At 44.2% G+C, this 20652-nt stretch overlaps 1 protein-coding gene across 3 annotated transcripts in view; it reads right to left on the bottom strand.

Moving 5' to 3' along the window:
• Positions 1-16957, bottom strand: part of RBPJ (recombination signal binding protein for immunoglobulin kappa J region) — a 91758-nt gene extending 74801 nt beyond the window's left edge. For 2 of the 3 annotated variants that reach the window (XM_083630587.1, XM_083630590.1), the window contains exons 1-2: positions 16634-16957; positions 14980-15151 (exon numbers count right to left, since the gene is read on the bottom strand). The gene's annotated coding sequence lies outside the window, so the exon portion shown is untranslated. The remainder of the gene's footprint in view (positions 1-14979; positions 15152-16633) is intronic. The other variant, XM_083630591.1, reaches the window with a different exon arrangement.
• Between the last annotated feature and the right edge of the window lie 3695 nt (positions 16958-20652).

Genomic DNA, 20652 nt, shown 5'->3' with positions numbered 1-20652 from the left:
CCTAAAAACAGCGACCAGTGGTGTGGATAATCCATTTCCCACCCAAAACATTACACTGGCCCCCTAGACTCCTTTTAGCACAGTGCTATGCCAAATACGGCACATGCATGTTGCTTCCCCCCCTCCATGTTAAGTAAATCGGTAAGAATTCAGATATGATATCAATGGAAGATCCAGTTGCAACTTTGGTAGGGCAACTGAAAGGATGTTCTCCAGGGAGTAAAAAGAGAATTGACTGGTAATTTATGGCTAGGGTGACTTTTGAGAAACAAGAACTGTGCCTGGAATGCAAGTTTGGCTAACATCTGGGAAAGCTCAATTATGCTAAACATTTCCAGTTATATAAGACAGTCAAAAAATCATTGAGGGGAAGGAGAATTAGAAGCAAAATGGAAACATTCCAGAGCTTCTTAAGTTTATGGCAGCGAAGTGTAGGAAATGAGTTTAATATGTTCAAATTTAACGCTACTTTTAAGTTTCTTAAGGTGAATAAGATGGGATCCAAGAAGCTACTTTATGTTGCTTACATCCTCCACAAATGCTCAGGGCACCATTTGTAGGTTTTGTCCTCAAAACAACCCAGATTTGGATGACAGATAGCAAATAGCCCAAGGTCACCCTCTGTGCTTCATGGCTTAGTAAAGCCTGAACCCAGATCTGCTTTCAGTACTGTACTATTTTCCTCCTGCTTCACTTCCAGTCAGTGCATATCCCATAACATTCTGCTGAAATTCCATAATTTTTCAATACCACAAATATTCTGATTTATTTTGGTTCCACTTTTGTTGTGCTGGGCAGCAATAATGTGGTAGCTTTGGGAAGCATTTTGCGATGAACTAAAGCAGAATTAATCCACCACTCGTCCACCATTGCTGTCTCAAGAATTTACTTGTTGATCTGATAACGTTAATACTGCAGGTACAAACAGTATTGAAAGTGGGGTTGTGTGTGACAAACCTGAAAAACATCAAGAAATAAGGCATTCAAGGGAAACGAACTGAAAAGCATTTTGGTACACAGAAGAATCCGAAACATAACATTTTAGGGAAAGTACAGTTGTTGTGTTTGTCACAGAGTGTTTATTTTCCTTGATCTGTGATGTTAACCTCTGGAGTACTTTGAGGCCTGGCACAGGCTGAGAGAAAGGATATTTTTGAAAGCAATTGGCTTTCCGTGTGGAACGCTGTGCTTGGCTTCGACTCTCTACACCATAGTGAAGGACAGTACGCTATGGTAACTAATTAGCATAGAAATCCAAATATTGTGACCATTCCTTAGGGCAAAACTTCATGTCAACAGAAAACCATAGATTTCCTGGAGCTAAGTTATCCTCATAAGTCAAATGCTGTGGTGGGAATGCTTGCAGGGAAAATCACTAGGTAGGAACATGCAGGCCAATTCTGAGTCAGGCTCCCTTTGGCTATGCACACGTTAGCAGCTTAAAATGGAGCAAAGCTGTCGTCGTCGTGACCCCCTCCCCTGCATTTCAAGTCATATTGTTGCATTGCTGTGCACACCAGGGAGAGGCTGAGGATGGCTTCACCTGATGTGTGTTACCTGCTCAGTAAGAAATATTCACTGTTATACATAAAACAGAATGCGTTTCCATGAAAAATGAGGAGCAAGGTGGCTGAACGAGGGTGTGCCAATGATGATGTTAGTGTTACAGAGCCTCCAAGTATCTCTATTTACCAGGGACAGTCCTGGATTTACAGAAGCCATCCCAGTTTCTGATTTGATCCTGGAATGCCCCACTTTTCCTTAGGCCGTCCCTATTTTCATCAGAGAAATGTTGGACGGAATGGAGTTATGTGACCCCTGAGCCAAGGAGATGAGTATATAGTTTTAAAGGTAAAGGTAAAGGGACCCCTGACCATTAGGTCCAGTCGTGGCCGACTCTGGGGTTGCGGTGCTCATCTCGCTTTATTGGCCGAGGGAGCTGGCGTACAGCTTCCGGGTCATGTGGCCAGCATGACTAAGCCACTTCTGGCGAACCAGAGCAGCGCATGGAAATGCCGTTTACCTTCCTGCCAGAGCGGTACCTATTTATCTACTTGCACTTTGACGTGCTTTTGAACTGCTAGGTTGGCAGGAGCAGGGACCGAGCAACAGGAGCTCACCCTGTCGTGGGGATTCGAACCGCCAACCTTCTGATCGGCAAGTCCTAGGCTCTGTGGTTTAACCCACAGTGCCACCCGTGTCGCCTATCTTTTAGAAGACATCGAAAGGCAGCCCTGTATAGGGAAGTTGTTTAATGTTTAATGTTTTATTATGTTTTTTAATATGTTGGAAGCTACCCAGAATGCCTGGGGCAACCCCATCAGATGGGCAGGCTATTATTATTATTTAATAGGACGTCCCTGTTTTCTTTCATAGAATTCTACTCAGTAGTGATCCAGAGTAGATTCCAGTGTATAGTTAGCAGAGTAAAAACTTAAACACGTTGCAGGATTCCCAAAAAACAGACCAGTGGCAATTGCATTTCATCCAGCACAGCTTTATTGCTACTGAAGGCAAATGAGCATCATGGTCACAAATCCAATACATTCAGGAATGGCACTGTCCATAAGAAAACCAGTTGCAGCAGACGTAACTTAAACTTACAATAACTTACAAGAAGTCTAAACCTTAACACTAAGCATATTATGTACAGTGTGACCTTGACAGAAAGAGATAACAGGGTCAGTTTAATCCAGCTGTACTCAGCTTCTCTAAAGGTATAACCCAAACATCATGAACCTTCTGCTTGTTTCTTTCACACAGAGAAGCTTCCTGAACCCTCCTGAATTAATTAGAATAGGAAAGATCACATCAGATCATTACTTTCTGTACTAAGAAATGCAACTGACAGTTTCATCAGAGAAATGCTGGAGGGTATGGTTTGGTTTTTAAAGCGCTTTGCGGGTTTTGTTTTGCTTTGTTTACAACCAAGTCATATGCAAGTCATTTCTTATGCCCATACCTGCACCCACTCACCCCAAACTCTCACTGTCGTCAGTACATGAGTTATCATTTGCATATGCACAATGGCTGTCTGGAATGTGCACACTCAGCTGGAATACAAACTGAATGTAGCTCAAATCGGATGGAAGCCAGTTTGAGGGGAAATACTATGGTTTTCCCAGTAGTGATGTATGGAAGTGAGAGCTGGACCATAAAGAAGGCTGATCGCCGAAGAATTGATGCTTTTGAATTATGGTGCTGGAGAAGACTCTTGAGAGTCCCATGGACTGCAAGAAGATCAAACCTCTCCATTCTTAAGGAAATCAGCCCTGAGTGCTCACTGGAAGGACAGATCCTGAAGCTGAGGCTCCAATACTTTGGCCACCTCATGAGTAAAGAAGACTCCCTGGAAAAGACCCTGATGTTGGGAAAGATGGAGGGCACAAGGAGAAGGGGACGACAGAGGACAAGATGGTTGGACAGTGTTCTCGAAGCTACATACATGAGTCTGACCAAACTGCGGGAGGCATTGGAAGACAGGAGTGCCTGGCGTGCTCTGGTCCATGGGGTCACGAAGAGTCGGACACGACTAAACGACTAAACAACAACAACATTGAACAGCAGCATTTCTCAAGAAAGTACAGGCTAGATAGGGATTGTGGATTGTGCCTATATGGCTTCAGACGCCAGCAGTGGCAGTGCACTGGAGCCAGAATAAATTGGTAATGTGCTCACAGCCTTGGCGTTTGCACAAGATAATTAGGAGGATCCATGATGTTAGATTTCTGAAATTTTAGGCATCTTTTGCTAGACTGGAGACTTCAGTTACAAATATATTTTTAATGCCTTCAAAGTGCTTTAAAAAAAAAGCTTGTGGAATTAGGGTACCTTAATAATAATGAGATGAAAGGATCTGTGAATTTTCACCCCTGAGCTGAATAATCTATTTTTATCTAGCAGAGAATTCTCTGCAGAGAATTCTGTAGAGAACATCAGGCACCAGAATGAAAGTTTTTAAAGCAATTTTCAAAAAATTATATTTGTTTATTTGAGCTGTGGATGTTCTCCAGGTAATTAGTTACACATGTTTTCGTTGTGCCCCAGGGTTAGTAAGTTCTTGGATGAGGTAATAAATAGATGGTGTGGCTTTGGAAACTGACAACCGCAATACCCCAAACATCCAGTAAGTAAGAACATTTGAATCTTTAAGAACTTTGAAATCCAAAGAAACCACAGAGGGGAAAAGGAAAATCCAGCCATTGCATTACATAGCTGTTCTGTGAAGGAGAAAAATACTATAAAAAATGGAAATCAGAACCAAACATTCTTTCACCATCCTGAAGAGCTGAAAACAAGAAGGAGACTGTTTGCCAGGGGCAATTTACCCCAGCATTTCTGCATAAATCATTGTGTGCAGCGATGACAGTTTGGTTCCTGCCTGGACTTTTGAGGAGTAGGGACTCAAAGGGTTCTCAAGGCTTGGCTAAGCTAGGTTGCCTAGGTCTCTCCTGACGCATCTTTCCCAGGACAAATACCTTGGCGTGATCCAAGTCAGGGAGCTTCCCAGTGGCAGCGAATCCATGACCATTAGAAAAATTGTTGTTGTTGTTGTTTAGTCATTTAGTCGTGTCCGACTCTTCGTGACCCCATGGACCAGAGCACGCCAGACACTCCTGTCTTCCACTGCCTCCCACAGTTTCGTCAAACTCATGTTGGTAGCTTCGAGAACACTATCCAACCATCTCGTCCGCTGTCGTCCCCGTCTCCTTGTGCCCTCCATCTTTCCCAACATCAGGGTCTTTTCCAGGGAGTCTTCTCTTCTCATGAGGGGGCCAAAGTACTGGAGCCTCAGCTTCAGGATCTGTCCTTCCAGTGAGCACTCAGGGCTGATTTCCTTCAGAATGGATAGGTTTGATCTTCTTGCAGTCCTTGGGACTCTCAAGTGTCTCCTCCAGCACCATAATTCAAAAGCATCAGTTCTTCGGTGATCAGCCTTCTTTATGGTCCAGCTCTCACTTCCATACATCTCTACTGGGAAAACCATAGCTTTAACTATACGGACCTTTGTTGGCAAGGTGATGTCTCTGCTTTTTAAGATGCTGTCTAGGTTTGTCATTGCTTTTCTCCCAAGAAGCAGGCATCTTTTAATTTCGTGGCTGTTGTCACCATCTGCAGTGATCATGGAGCCCAAGAAAGTAAAATCTCTCACTGCCTCCATTTCTTCCCCTTCTATTTGCCAGGAGGTGATGGGACCAGTGGCATGATCTTCGTTTTTTTGATGTTGAGCTTCAGACCATATTTTGCGCTCTCCTCTTTCACCCTCATTAAAAGGTTCTTTAATTCCTCCTCACTTTCTGCCATCAAGGTTGTGTCATCTGCATATCTGAGGTTGTTGAAATTTCTTCTGGTAATCTTAATTCCGGCTAGGGATTCATCCAGCCCAGGCTTTCACATGATGAATTCATGCCCAGTTTCTACTCGCTGCCTGGGAGATGAGCTATGCACTTGGTCCCACTTTGTACCTCCGCATGAATTCTTAGCCATGGCATTGAGCAGAGGGCATAGTTTGGCTCCTAATTCTTTCTCCCGCTTTGAGCCGGGCTGTGAGTGTCAGTTTGCATTTCTTAGTATTGAAAGTATTGATCTGATGTGTAGAGATCTTTCCTATTCTAATTAGTTAAAGAGGGTTCTGGAAGCTTCTCTGTGTGAAAGAAACAAGCAGAAGGTTCGTGATGTTTGGGTTATTCCTTCAGAGAAGCTGAGTACAGCTGGCTTAAACTGACTGTTATATCTTTCTGTCAAGGTCATGCTGATTATAATAAGAGGCCAGAAGGAGCCTGGGTTTCACTTTTCTCTATCTCTTTTTCTTCTGGTGTGGTGTTCTGTACATAGTACATCTTGCTTTATTGGCCAAGGGAGCTGGCGTACAGCTTCCGGGTCATGTGGCCAGCATGACTAAGCCGCTTCTGGCGATCCAGAGCAGTGCACGGAAACACCGTTTACCTTCCCGCTAGAGTGGTACCTATTTATCTACTTGCACTTTGATGTGCTTTCGAACTGCTAAGTTGGCAGGAGCAGGGACTGAGCAACGGGAGCTCACCCCGTTGCGGGGATTTGAACCGCTGACCTTCTGATCAGCAAGTCCTAGGCTCTGTGGTTTAACCCACAGTGCTGGTTGGGGAAAACTAATTTGCTTCTCAGAATCTCCTCTGCTGAACACTCAACCTTAAAGACATCCACATTTCATTGGGTGTAAAACAAATTAACGGGGATGGGGTTTTCAACTTGGGTGGGTGCTGTTTTGTTTGGAGGGTGGGGCTGTTTTAAATTGTTAAATGTTATAGGTTAATTTTTGTACTTGTGTGCTGGAGTATTGCTTAGGGGCATTTGTTACGTGTGCATTGTTTATTATTATGTATACATTAGTATTATTGTTTTGATTGTTTTGATTATTTTTATTAACCTGTGTGGAAGACTTGCAACGTATTAGCATGCAGTTAGGGTTTGCTATCCAACGTAACTTTGACTAGCATGGATTTTTTGAAGTAAAATAACAGCACATAATTCTCAGGGGAAGAAACAAGACCTTTTAACTGCTATGATCACACCCATTTTATCGTGTCCTAACAGATCTTGCACAGAAAAGCGCCAAAAAATTAGTCACATTTAATAAACAAAGTGCAAAGATGGAAGGGGTGTGTGTGAAATATCATTCTTTTCCCCTGGCTATACACATATTCTTGCATAATTTGTACTGTACTGCTAAATGCCTATATATTTGGGGGGAGGGGATTACCTCACAATAGATGTCAAAGCAGCATTTCCCCAGCGAATTTTCCCATAACTCGCTGCTGTTCCTTCCCTTGCTTTTGCTGGAGTAATTTGCAGCTACTTCTATTCCCACATATGTGATGCACTCCAATGTCTCTGCTAACCAAAGCCACCGATTCCAGGATTCCCAGGTAAGATCCTCCCTCTATTGTGTGGGCAGGTAATCCCTCCCCTACCTGGCCTGGTCTCCTTGGCAACGCTTCCCCCAGGTGGGATTGGACAACTGACTGAGGTAGGCGGAGACCTCCAGGTATCCCACCTGAGGGAAGGCAAAGCCAAGCCTATGCTGTTGGAGCCGCTCCAGATCTAGGGGCTGCACGCGTCCATGCAAAGGGCGCCCCCCGTTTTAAGCGGGGAGCGGTCATTCCCAGTAATTCCCAGCACTCGAGGACATTTATTTGGTTAGTCAGTTTCATACAATTTATATACTGCTTGGCTGCAAAATAAAAATAAAAACCCATCAAGATGTGAAGCAGAGTTATGACAGGACAGCCACGCCTCTTGTCCCCATCCTTTTATTGGCAGATCAAGTTGGCAGATCAAGTTGGCGGATTATGCTGAATGACGGATTATGCCGAAATGGCTCAAATGACCGGAAGAATCAGAAATCAGGAAGACCAAAATTTTAATAAGGAATGGGGAACATTTATAACCTATCTTAAAAACCATTGTAAACAGTTAAAATCATTAGTAGGATTGGGATATCCCTTGTAGTGAATTCTGGACACAAGGGAGATGTAAAAGATGTGGATGATCATACAAGATGCAGGAGAAAAGGACTAACCATAGGACACACAAAGGGGAGGAAGGAAGTCCTAGAGATTCTTTGGAATCTTGTTTCTATGTTGTATAATAATAATAATAATAATAACATTTGATGTATATCCCACCCTTCCCAGCCGAAGCCGAGCTCAGAGCTGCTAACAAGAGTAAAATGATACAACATTCTAAAATCAGTTCATTATAAAATCAGTTCAAATCAGATTAGTGGCAACCATTGGGCTAGGGTTCTGTGAAGATTGCCAAAGGCTGTGCCCTGGCCAAAGGCCTGGTGGAACAGCTCTGTCTTGTAGGCCCTGCGGAAAGATGTCAAGTCCCGCAGGGCCCTAGTCTCTTGTGACAGAGCGTTCCACCACATTGGAGCCACAGCCGAAAAAGCTCTGGCTCTGGTTGAGGCCAGCCTAACCTCTCTGTGGCCCGGGACCTCCAAGTTGTTTTTGTCTGAAGACCGTAAGGTCCTCTGTGGGACATACCAGGAGAGGCGGTCCCATAGGTACGAGGGTCCTATGCCGTATAGGGTTTTAAAGGTTAAAACCAGCACCTTAAACCTGATCCTGTACTCCACCGGGAGCCAGTGCAGCTGGTATAGCACTGGGTGAATGTGATCCCGCAGCAAGGACCCCATAAGGAGTCTCACTGCGGCATTCTTCACCCGCTGGAGTTTCTAGGTCAGTCTCAAGGGCAGCCCCACGTAGAGGAAGTTACAATCCAGTCTGGAGGTGACCGTCGCGTGGATCACAGTGGCTAGGTCAGGGCGAGAGAGGTAAGGAGCCAACTGCTTAGCTTGCCAGAGATGAAAAAATGCTGCCTTTGTTATAGCTGCAATCTGCGCCTCCATGGAAAGGGAGGTGTTGAATATTACACCCAAACACTTAACGGACGGTGCTGGCACTAATTGCGCCCCCGCAAGAGATGGGATTTGGGAGTTGCCCCCCCAATCCCATATCGTCCTGACCCAGCCAAAGGACCTCTGTCTTCGAAGGATTTAACTTCAACCGGCTCCCATGTAACCATCCAGCCACAGCTTCCAAACATCTGATCAGTGTGTCTGGGGCCAAGTCAGTATGTTCGATATGTGACTATAAGGTTTTGATCTGAAAAAACAAATAAATAAACATGGGGGGGTAGAAGCTCAGTGAAGAAGGTAACTCCAACAATGGAGAACAGGTGGATTCACTTAACAGTGAGAAGCAGCAGCAGTACTTCAGAAACCTAACTACAACTGGAACATGAACACCACTAAATGCATCTGGACCAATGTCGTACCCCATAAATTGCTGCTATATGAGGATTGAACTGCATTGTGTTGTGTTGAGAAGCAGATCATTAGGTGTCGCAAAAGCCTCCTTTGTGGTTGAGGTCTGTCAGGATCTCGCCTTCCCAAGGCAGGTGAATATAAGCCAGACAGAGAAGCAGGGAATCGGGTCTTTCAAGATCCATACCTAGATAGTCTCCAGTCGTCTGGTTGCCTAGCAAAATAAACTTTCCCTCCCTGGGTGGGTCTTGAACAGGATGACTTTGTGAGCTTTCTCCAGGCATCCTGCCCACTGAGTTACGCAGGTGCAGTGCTGTATTGGCTCTCTTGCTCTCCTGTACTGGGATTTGAGCTCCTGGATGTAGGGATGCCTTGGCACTGTCAGCAGTGGGGTCACTACTATTTTCCTTGTCACTTCCTTTTATCTTTCTAGTTTCCTTTTATAAAGTTTTCTATGCAAAGCCAGATCTTTGGTTTAATGTCACCCTAGAACATGGGTAGGCAAACTAAGGCCCGGGGGCCGGATCCAGCCCAATCGCCTTCTAAATCATAAGTAGAACATGTCCTTTTATTTAAAATGCATCTCTGGGTTATTTGTGGGGCATAGGGATTCGTTCATAACCCCTCCCCCAATATATATAGTCTGGCCGCTCACAAGGTCTGGGGGACAGTGGACTAGCCCCCTGCTGAAAAAGTTTGCTGACCCCTGCCCTAGAACATTAAATTTTATATATTTTTTGGGATTTTTTGGTTTAAAAATAATCTGATTCTCAGGCAAAGCAATAACATTGGGGTGCAGCGGGACAACTTATTTTCAGGTGGACATAACTTGGTGTGGCCTAATACAGTGGTACCTCGGTTGTCGAACGCAATCCGTTGCGGAAGATCTTTCGACTTCCGAAACGTTCAAAAACCAAGCCGCAAAGGGCAGCCTGCAAATTCAATGGAGAAAATGGGGGGGGGGGGGACTCAGCGAAAGCCGTTCCACTTCCCAGGCATGTTCAAAAACGGAAGCATTTACTTCAGGATTTTCGGTTTTCGAAACATGTGGCTTCCGAGACGTTCAACAACCGCGGTACCACTGTAATTCCAATTACACACACCTGGTGCTGTATAGAAACATGTTTAGGGGATTGTGGTGTGAAAATCTTTAAAGACTGAGAGCGTTACGATGACAAACCACAGTCGTCTTCTTTTGTAGATTGGCATTAGCAGTGATTCTGACTAATATGCAATCACTCAACAAATGGGGAAAAGCCTTTGTTGAAATAAATGCAGCCAAATATTTCATCACAATGCACTTGCAAGCCACAGTTATGCAAGCATAGGCCACATGTGATATATTTTACAGAGCTTTACAGTGGAAGAATTCCTTGTTATGAATGTCAAGGTCAGTTGATTTTATTTTTTATTTTTGAAAAGGATTCCCGGCATTTCGTTCTGGCTTCAGACTTATTCTGTTTCAAAAATAAAATGGTTCCCAACCGATTCTATTGCTCAGGACCACAATATCTCAAAGATTGCCTCTCTCCATATGAATCTACTCAGACCCTGAGTTCATCATCCTTATTTGTTTGCCTAAATGTAAACAGAGAAACTAACCTGGTAATTGCCTAACTGTGGCTCGTTCCATGACAAACCTTTGCAGTTTTATCCAAAGGGAACATAGCAGTGTCATGTTAGCCATGTCATTCTCGTGTGAATACTGAAGAAGACATTTGACTCAGGTGCTCTGCAATGTCATCTCCTCGTTGCTTGGCAGATCTTGCTTCCAGTAACATCGTCTATTCTGCCATACAGCATGCTAAGGTCTCTGGAAATAGACTTTTCTAACTGCCTTATTCGGTAGTTCTCATGGCTCTCTCAAAGTTCATTTCTTCTAGGCTTTCATGTCAACATTTGAAGTTAAGTGCTGGCATCATAGGGTTGTCAAGTCTGAGTTTTCAGGTTCTCCTAGCCCTCTAGGATATAGGTAAAGGTAAAGGACCCCTGGACGGTTAAGTCCAGTCAAAGGCGACTATGGGGTTGCGGCGCTCATCTCGCTTTCAGGCCAAGGGAGCCAGTGTTTGTCCACAGACACCTTTCTGGGTCATATGGCAGGCATGACTAAACTGCTTCTGGCACAACGGGACACTGTGATGGAAACCAGAGCGCATGGAAATGCCGTTTACCTTCCCGCTGCAGTGGTACCTATTTATCTACTTGCACTGGCGTGCTTTCGAACTGCAAGGTTGGGAGAAGCTGGGACAGAGCAACAGAAGCTCACTCTGACACGGGGATTCGAACCACCAACCTTCTGATCGGCAAGCCCAAGAGGCTCAGTGGTTTAGACCACAGCGCCACAGGATAGACAAGATAAACAAGGATATACAAGACCTACTTTGCCTCTCTCATGTCTTTCTGCATTTGAGATCTTCTCCAGTGAATGCATGCAAAAGAGGCTGCAAAGGAATTGCTTAGCCCTTCCACTTCCTCAGTCCTCATCCTGTATCATCTACAAAGTGGCAAAGGGGGTTTTGTGTGTCTGTGTGTCTGCATTAAAAAGAAGACACCCAGGTTCAGGACTGTGTCTGCTTTTTAATGCTGAAGAGTCAGGCTTAAGACTCACATTAGCTGCAGTTGATCAGCGGTAAGGGGGAAAGCGCCATGCACCTGCTTATAAAAGAAGAAGAAGAAGAAGACCATGTTTAGTCAAAACTCTCCACTATGATCTGTCTGTCTTGGGTGGCCCTGCACGACATAGCTCAGAGCTTCTGAGTTATCCAAGCCCCTTTGCCATGACAAGGTAGTGATCCATGAACGATTGTGCCACCACTGTGGTTGCTTCCCCACTGCCACCAACCAGTTACTCTCTGGTAAAACACTGAGTCCAGTCAGCTGTTAATAGTGAACCAAAAAAACAAGTTTATTTTACAAACATTGGCAAGCTTATGGTTTCTCAGATAATATTCCTGTCAGTATTTTAACTTTAGTTTCTTTACCGGCCTATACCTTCCTAATACCTTCTGACTGATTATCCCAACTGTTTGACTGACTCCTCTTAACAAATTCTCTCACTCTCTCACACCAGACTAGCCCAACCCACAGACTTATCTTCCCTCTCTCATCTAACTCCAGACTGTCTTCTCAACCACTCTAACTCTTCTTAACAAATTCTGCCTGTGCTTAAACCTTATACACAGTTAACTCTGCCCCTTGGGTTCCCATTGGTTAGTCATTTTACAATTAGTTAACCCTTTCCCTATGAACCCAGTATGATGTCACACACATAGGAGGGCAAATGCCACAGATACACACACACACACACACACACACACACACACACACACACAGATACATGATTTTTTATTAAATTTTCTGTTTTACAATTTAAAATACTCATTTTACATCCTTATCTGAAGAAGTGTGCATGCAGACAAAAGCTCATATCAATAACGAACTTAGTTGGTCTCTAAGGTGCTACTGGAAGGATTTTTTTTATTTTACATCCTTAAGATATCAATGACTTCCCTTCTCTTTCCATGGTTCATTTTACATATGATAAATCCCTGCATATGTTACAAAAACTATAGCATTCAGTATTCCATTATTACATCCATCAAAACTTGTTTACACTGTTGAATTTATCTTAATGCTGCCAGCATTTTCAGCTGTACACAGATATTTCCCATATATTCAATAAACATTTTCTAATCTTCTCTAAACATACATTCTTCTTGTTCTCTTATTCTATATGTTAAGCTGGCAAGTTGTGCATATTCTGTCAACCTAAGTTGCTGTTCTTCTTTGGTTGGGACCTTGCTTGTTTTCCATTTTACCCTTTTACATGTCTACCACATATGAAAAAATGTTCCCTCCACCTCTTTGCATCTCCAGAACTTATCCGATTCAGTCTTATACATCTTACAATTTTTGCATTTTGAATACTGGCAGAAGAAATAAACCGTCTGGTTTTGGAGGCTATGGGGAAAATAATGCTAGTGCAAAGAGATTTCTTGCTATCAAAAGCAACTTCTGGGATGCTGGAATACTTGAGCTGATGCAGCCTGAGACCTGGTACCGATGGCATGAGTACTTGTTTTCCATTTGTTCAAATTCTGTATTTGCAAATGAGCTGCTTATCTGAACCACACATCTCCAGGGCTCTCTCCTAGCAAGGAGGCTAGCTCTGCAATTTCCCACCTTTGGGGGCAGATTGATGTGAAAAACGCTAATATTATTATTACCTTTATTACTATTTATTAAATTTGCATACTGCACAGCATAAAAATGTAAGATAAAAACACAAAATACATAAAAACAAGACAAAACAAAACAATAATGTCCCCTTCCACAAACACATTTAAAAGGATATAGGTAAAGGTAAAGGGACCCCTGACCATTAGGTCCAGTCATGGCCGACTCTGGGGTTGCGGCGCTCATCTCGCTTTACTGGCTGAGGGAGCCGGTGTACAGCTTTCGGGTCATGTGGCCAGCATGACTAAGCCACTTCTGGCGAACCAGAGCAGCGCACGGAAATGCCATTTACCTTCCCGCCGGAGCAGTACCTATTTATCTACTTGCACATTGGCAGGAGCAGGGACCGAGCAACGGGAGCTCACCCCGTGGTGGGGATTCGAACCGCCAACCTTCTGATCGGCAAGTCCTAGGCTCTGTGGTTTAACCCACAGCGCCACCCGCTGTATATAGGATGCTAATAAACTTTGATTCTCTTAATTTGAATTCCCTTTTAAAGAAAACAACATGTCTGATGCACTAAATGCGGGCATAATATGTCAGACATATGACTCACGTAAAAGCTGAGAGGGAATTCCAAGAAAAATGACCGTGAAATTGAATGACATCCAGAATGCTGCAGCTTGTTTACGCTTGCAGGAAAACAGAACTGAGGGAATAAAATCACACTGCTGGTCACGAGAGTCCATTGACTGGTTTTATTTGTGCTAGAGTCCAAGCCACTTGGTGAAGACTTTTGCCTTGAAAATCAAGATATAACTCCTTGAATAAGTAATTTTAAAAATGCAGAGAGAAAAGCACAAGCCAAGAGTAAATTTGAATATTTATTGTCTGCATGAGCCTTTGCACTGGCTCTTAAATAGGTGTCTGCACCTAAGAAGGAGAACATAGCATTGCTTTGCCACATTTACTAGGCTTGGAAATATGAGAGAGTTACGTATTTTTCACTCTATAAGACGCATCAGACCACAAGACGCATCTAGTTTTTGGAGGAGGAAAACAAGAAAAGAAAAAAAAAATGTTCTGGGGACTTCCGGGTTAGCGCCATCGCCTAATGGCGGATTCCCTCCGAGTTCCGGAGGGAATTGGCTCAGTAGGGGACGGGTCCTGCCGCGGCGGCGACGCGGGGACCCTCAGAAACCACAGGCGCTGAAGCCTGTGGACCTGGTGACTCGGCGGGCACCATTTGCGCCCCCCGACCCGCGAAGGAGCCTTTTTAAAGCCAGAACAGCAAGAGGGATCATCCGCTGGGCAGTGAAAGCAGCAATCCCTCTTGCTGTTCTAGCTTCTGTGATAGCTGCGCAGCCTGCATTCGCTCCATAAGACGCACACACATTTCCCCTTACTTTTTAGGAGGGAAAAAGTGAGTCTTATAGAGCAAAAAATACGGTATGTTGAGCTGCCTTTACCCTCGCACTGCCCTCTGAGGGAAGCTGATGTGACTCTTCTCAGCACCCCTCAGTGAGGAAAGCCACCTTTATGAAGATGCTTAATTTATTTTTGGCTGCTATTCTGTTAATGTTGTTAATATCGCTTGTTGATTATATATTCTGTATTGATTTGTTAATCATGTAATATGACTTTTGCTTCAGTTGCGATGTTTGGCTTATTTTTTAGTTGTTGCTCTGTTAACAGTGTTTTATAGATTGCAATTGTTTCGCTGAGTGAAAAATGAGATCCCAGAATTTCCGATGTGGGTAGTGAAATAGGGGCGGGGGGGGGGAGCAATATACTGATTTTTTTGAGGTGGGGGGAGATGGTAATTCTCCTGACATTTGGATGGAGACAAACGAAATAATCAGAAAATTAGCTAGAACACTCCCTAGGAGCATGGGATTTATGAAGGTCAAATAACCAAGGAGCATCTTTAAAAACTGCCCAAGGGATGGAGGGACGAACAAGGCTTCAGAATGTCTCCCCTCTTCCCCTCTTACCTTATCTTCTGTGGCAGCAGGGAAAGCAGAAGACCATTCTCTGGGCTTTCAACTGAGCCAAAGATAGTTGTCAGAAGGAGACAGGTTCTGCGGTGTCAACCGATCTGAAGGGAGACAGCTGAAGGAGCTGTTAACTGATCTCAGGATCCTTTCAAACAACTCACCTGGTTTCCTGGGAAACAAAACATTCTGCAGCCCATTGTGAAGTCAGATCTTGGCCAAGGCCTCACCCAATGGACTGTGGGCTCTCTCTCTCCATCCCAGGCCCATGTCAACACTTGGTATCTACACCCAGCTTCCAAACCTGCCTGCCCCCTTTATTTACTCCTCACTAGGAGGGCCAGGGCATCTGGATCTGGGCTTCCCTTACAGTATCCCACTCCCTGCCTCGCATCCCTATGGGAATCGACGGAAATAAGATGGACCATGACTGTGAAAACTCACCTGCCTTCCCAGGGTGTTGGCTGGCTGGCTGTTCCTCATTAAGTCATTGTGTATTACTGGTTCCTGTGGTTTAAAAATTCTTGCCTTTTCATTTTAGTGTGTGGGCTACACCTTCTCTCTCCGCCTGGTTACTTGCCACCTCTAGGCAGCTTTAAAAAAAATATAAAAAAATATTGTACTCTCAGGGAGTTTGGTGCTTTATTTTCACTTGAAAACTCCCACCTTTCCTTCAAGGAACTCAAGGTGGTATACATGGTGTGCTTTCTCTGTCCATATTATCCTCGCAATAACCCTCTGAGGTAAGCTAGGCTGCCTCCAATACTAGAAGTAGTATGAGGCTATGGTGGCTTTGAATGATGCCCCCCACACCTCGGGATGGGGGGGGTGAGAGCTGGAGGGTGGGGGTTCACCCCGAGAGAGCCCCATCCCCATTATTCAAAATGGTATCCCAGAACTTTAAATGTTTAGCACAGATGCGGCATTATTATTATTATTATTATTATTATTATTATTATTACTTATCCCCCGCCCATCTGGCTGGGTTTTCCCAGCTACTCGGGGTGGCTCCCAACAGAATATTAAAAACACAATAAAACATCAAACATTAAAAACATCCCTAAACAATATGAAAGACAAGCAGAAACAGAAGTTACCTCAGACCCAGATAAACTACAACACAAACTGATGATGCTGAATCCCCCTTGAAAAGGAAATATTGCCCCTTGTTTAACAAACATTAAACGGAAACGTAAAAAAAAAAAATCTGGAAAAAGTAACCTAAAACAAAAACAAAAATTGGATAAAAGCATAAAAGGAACTTAAGAGTCTCAATCTCTCTAGCACAGTGGTGTCCAAACGTTTTTCAAAGAGGGCCAGATTTGATGAAGTGAAGGGTCACGAGGGCTGACCAAGGGACCCACCAAAGTTGTTAACCTTTTTTTTTAGGATTGAAGTTGTTGAGCTTTTTTAATGATTTTACCCCAAAATTGTTGAGCTTTCTTAGGGATGGAGTTATTGAGGTTTTCTTGGGATTTTGAGGTGGCGGGAGGAGATGGTAATTATCCTGACATTGGGATGGAGAAAAAAATGAAATAATCACAAAATTAGCTAGAACATGGGATTTATGAAGGTCAAACAACCAAGGAGCATCTTTAAAAACTGCCCAAGGGGTGGAGGGAAGAACAAGGCTTCAGAATGTCTCCCCTCTTACCTTATCTTCTGTGGCAGCAGGGGAAGCAGAAGACCATTCTCTGGGCTTTCAACTGAGCCAAAGATAGTTGTCAGAAGGAGACAGTTGTCTTCAGTGTCAACCGATCTGAAGGGAGACAGCTGAAGGAGCTGTTAACTGATCTCAGGATCTTTTCAAACAACTCACCTGGTTTCCTGGGAAACAAAACATTCCACAGCCCATTGTGAAGTCAGATCTTGGCCAAGGCCTCACCCAATGGACTGTGGGCTCTCTCTCTCCATCTCAGGCCCATGTCAACACTTGGTATCTTCATCCAGCTTCCAAGCACCTGGCCTGCCCCTTAATTTTACCCTCACCAGGAGGTCCAGAGCAGCTGGATCTTGGCTTCCCACTCCCTGCCTCACATCCCTATGGGAATCAAAGGGAATAAGGTTGGCCCCTATTGTGATGCAGTTTCCAACACCTCATGAAAATTCACCTGCCTTCCCAGGTTGTTGGGTGGCTGGCTGTTCTTCATTTAGTCATTGTGTATTATCAGTTCCAGTGGTTTGAAAGTTTTTGCCTTTTCATTTTAGTGTGTGGGCTACACCTTCTCTTTCTACCTGGCTGACTTACCACCTCTAGGCAGCTTTCAAAAAACACATTTGTACTTTCAGGGGTTTTTACTTGGTGCTTTGTTTTCACTTGAAACCCCACCTTTCCTCCAAAGAACTCAAAGTGGTATATATGGTGCGCTTTCCCTGTCCAAATTATCCTCGCAATAACCCTCTGAGGTAAGATAGGAGTCTCAAAGCAGCTAACATTCTCCTTTCCCTTTCCTCCCCCACAACAAACACTCTGTGAGGTGAGTGGGGCTGAGAGACTTCAGAGAAGTGTGACTAGCCCAAGGTCACCCAGCAGCTGCATGTGGAGGAGCGGGGAATCGAACCCGGTTCACCAGATTACGAGTCCACTGCTCTTTACCACTACACCACACTGGCTCCTCAGTGGCTCCACACCACATGCACGTACTGGCCAATGCCCAAAGAGCACCTCCACCCTAGGGATACTCTGGACCTGTGAGAATTCCCCCATGTGCACAGTGTGTAGGTGTCAGGCTTCAGAGAATCCGATCCCTCTCCCTCATGGCTGGCAGTCAGAAATGGGAAAACAAGAAGTTCTTACCATAGTATCTTATTCAATATTTACAGAGAGAGACAGATGATGCCACGTCTCAAATAATGGCATTGCTCCAAGTAAAGTCCCACCCCCTCCGTCTCTCCTATCATAAGTCATCCCTACGCCAGCTGAACTGTGATTTCTGCCTCTGAGCTTTCTGTTCTCCTACTCTCAATGCTTGTCGGGACCGGGTCTGGCATGCCACCCAAAGACACTGAGTCTGTCAGCTGTCTCTCCCCTGGTGCTGCTTCTTCCTGCTGTTCCTCTCCCAATATTTCCCAGCTTCTGCCCTCTGCAGTCTCTGAGTAAAATATACTCAGAGTCGAGAGTGGATTTCATGCTCTTTATTCAGCTCATAGCGGTGAGGAGGAATGGAAGTTCCCCCAGAATGTCTGCTTTATATACATTATTTACACAATGGGCCCCATGTGATTGGCTAATTCCGGAATTCTCCTGTAGGCCAATCAGGTTGCGGATTCACTTCCACTTGTAGCTGGATTGGGTGGCTCCTGTAGACCAATCAGACTGCTGCATTCTGGATCCTCAGTTCTAGGACCAATCAGACTGCTGCATTCTGAATCCTATTGTTCTAGGACCAACCAGACTGCTGCATTTTGGATCCTATTCAACTCAGTACATAACACTGAGCTATGGCCTTCTGCAAACCATTGTTCTAAATCTGTTATGTACTAAGTTTGGATCCTAGAACAATAGGCAGGTAGGATCCTAGAATGCAACAACCTGATTGGCTTGCAGGAGCAGCCCAATCAGGCCCCAGGAGGAAGTTAATCAGCCTATTAGGCCGGGAGGATCCTAGATTGCAACAAATGACTGGCCTGCAGTAGCAGCCCAATCAGGCTCCAGGAGGGAAGTAGAATCAGCCAATCAGACGGGACCCATTGTGTAAATAATGTATATAAAGCCTGAGGTTTAGGGGGAACATCATCCACTGTTTACGAGCTGCAATAAAGAGCATGAAACCACTACACGATTCCAAGTATATTTCAACTGCCCTCCTGTTTTCGGGAGGGTTCAGGAGGAGGGGGAAGCCGCCACCCCATTCTTCCTCGGTCCAGTCCCTGACAGTAGGCCAGCACACACACAGGGCTGCTTTGCATGCAGCTGGTGGGTTGTGTGTGTGTTATCAACAGCAGAGGGATGCAAAACCACTCCATCAATGCATGAGGGATGTGCACATGAATTCTCCCATTGCATTCAAATTAGTGGGAATGTAGCTGAAAAGTAAACACTTTGTTGTTGTTGTTTAGTCGTTTAGTCGTGTCCGACTCTTCGTGACTCCATGAACCAGAGCACGCCAGGCACTCCTGTCTTCCACTGCCTCCTGCAGTTTGGTCATGCAGTTTGGTCATGCTGGTAGCTTTGACAACACTGTCCAACCATCTTGTCCTCTGTCGTCCCCTTCTCCTTGTGCCCTCCATCTTTCCCAACATCAGGGTCTTTTCCAGGGAGTCTTCTCTTCTCATGAGGGGGCCAAAGTACTGGAGCCTCAGCTTCACGATCTGTCCTTCCAGTGAGCACTCAGGGCTGATTTCCTTCAGAATGTATAGGTTTGATCTTCTTGCAGTCCATGGGACTCTCAAGAGTCTCCTCCAGCACCATAATTCAAAAGCATCAATTCTTTGGCGATCAGCCTTCTTTATGGTCCAGCTCTCACTTCCATACATCAGTAAACACTTAGCTATCTAAATAAGCTTGTGTGGTATAGTGAATGCTGAATTGGACTGGATCCAGGAAGATGTGAGTCTACCTATAATACCGGGTTAGAAAGTTCATTATCTCTCAGCTTAATGTACCTCAATAGGTTGATGGGAAGATACAACAAGGAACACTCCTGTGCTATGCTGTCCTGAACTCCCTGAAGGAAGGGTGGGTTGTAAGAAATCCTTACGGGGCTGCCATGAACTCTTCTTTCAAAACGACAGACTTCCAAGCTGTGTACCTGTTTTATATGGGATTTTCCCTCTGGCTTTCCAAGTAAGCAGCCTCCCTTATTAGTCATGATGTATGAACACGAGCCAAGCTGGAAGGAAGACTAAAATCAACTCATAAAAATAGGCTATTCCTTCCTGTCATTTATAATACTTTTAGTCATCAGAGGAAGAAATAGAAATGCAAATTATTTCCAAATGGGTATATTCTCCAGTGAGCACTGCATAGGCCCCTTTAAATGTGCAATTGGATGTAAAGGCTATTAATCTATTAGTTGTTATTCCAAAAATAATAATGCATCACTCTAAACAAATTTATTCCACCAATTAATTCTGTTGCGCATGACTTGGAATCTGTTTGTCTAAATTCTTATTTACTTAGCTTCCTAAAGAGGGGTGGCGTGGTTTGGCCCCCTGGAAATAGGAAATATTTTAGGCTGTTGATACTAATGGGAGAGTATTTGATCCTTGAAACACAGTTTGGATTTCGGTTGAGCCTTCTCCAAAATGCAGTTGGGTGGAATTCCAATAAAGGCAGAAAAAAATGTGAACTGTCATTGGATAAAAGGGTGGGTTCAGATTTTCCACAGCTGGTAAGGATATTTGGATCATGTGCTATAGTTCTGGTATTTCCATTTGGAACATAACTTTGAAATGAAAAATGCTACCCGTTGACTTTATCATGCTCTCAATACTGCTTATTCCTTGATTTAAATGCAATGCCAATCGGTACACAATAGTTAGGAGGTGGGACAATCACAGAATTGTCATGGGACCCCTGAGCAAAGTCCTGTGATGTGTTTTAGTGAAAAGGACAAAATCATTGTATGAGTTGTGATAGTACTCCATCATCTGGAAACTAATAAAACAGTTGCTCCCTAACAAGGGCTTCAGTGTAAACTCTGTAACCCTTGTTACTGAAAATGGCTTTCC

Source organism: Podarcis filfolensis, assembly GCF_964270895.1.
Source record: "Podarcis filfolensis genome assembly, chromosome: 9".
Classification (NCBI taxonomy): Eukaryota; Metazoa; Chordata; class Lepidosauria; order Squamata; family Lacertidae; genus Podarcis; species Podarcis filfolensis.
This window is presented reverse-complemented; position numbering and strand designations above follow the sequence as displayed.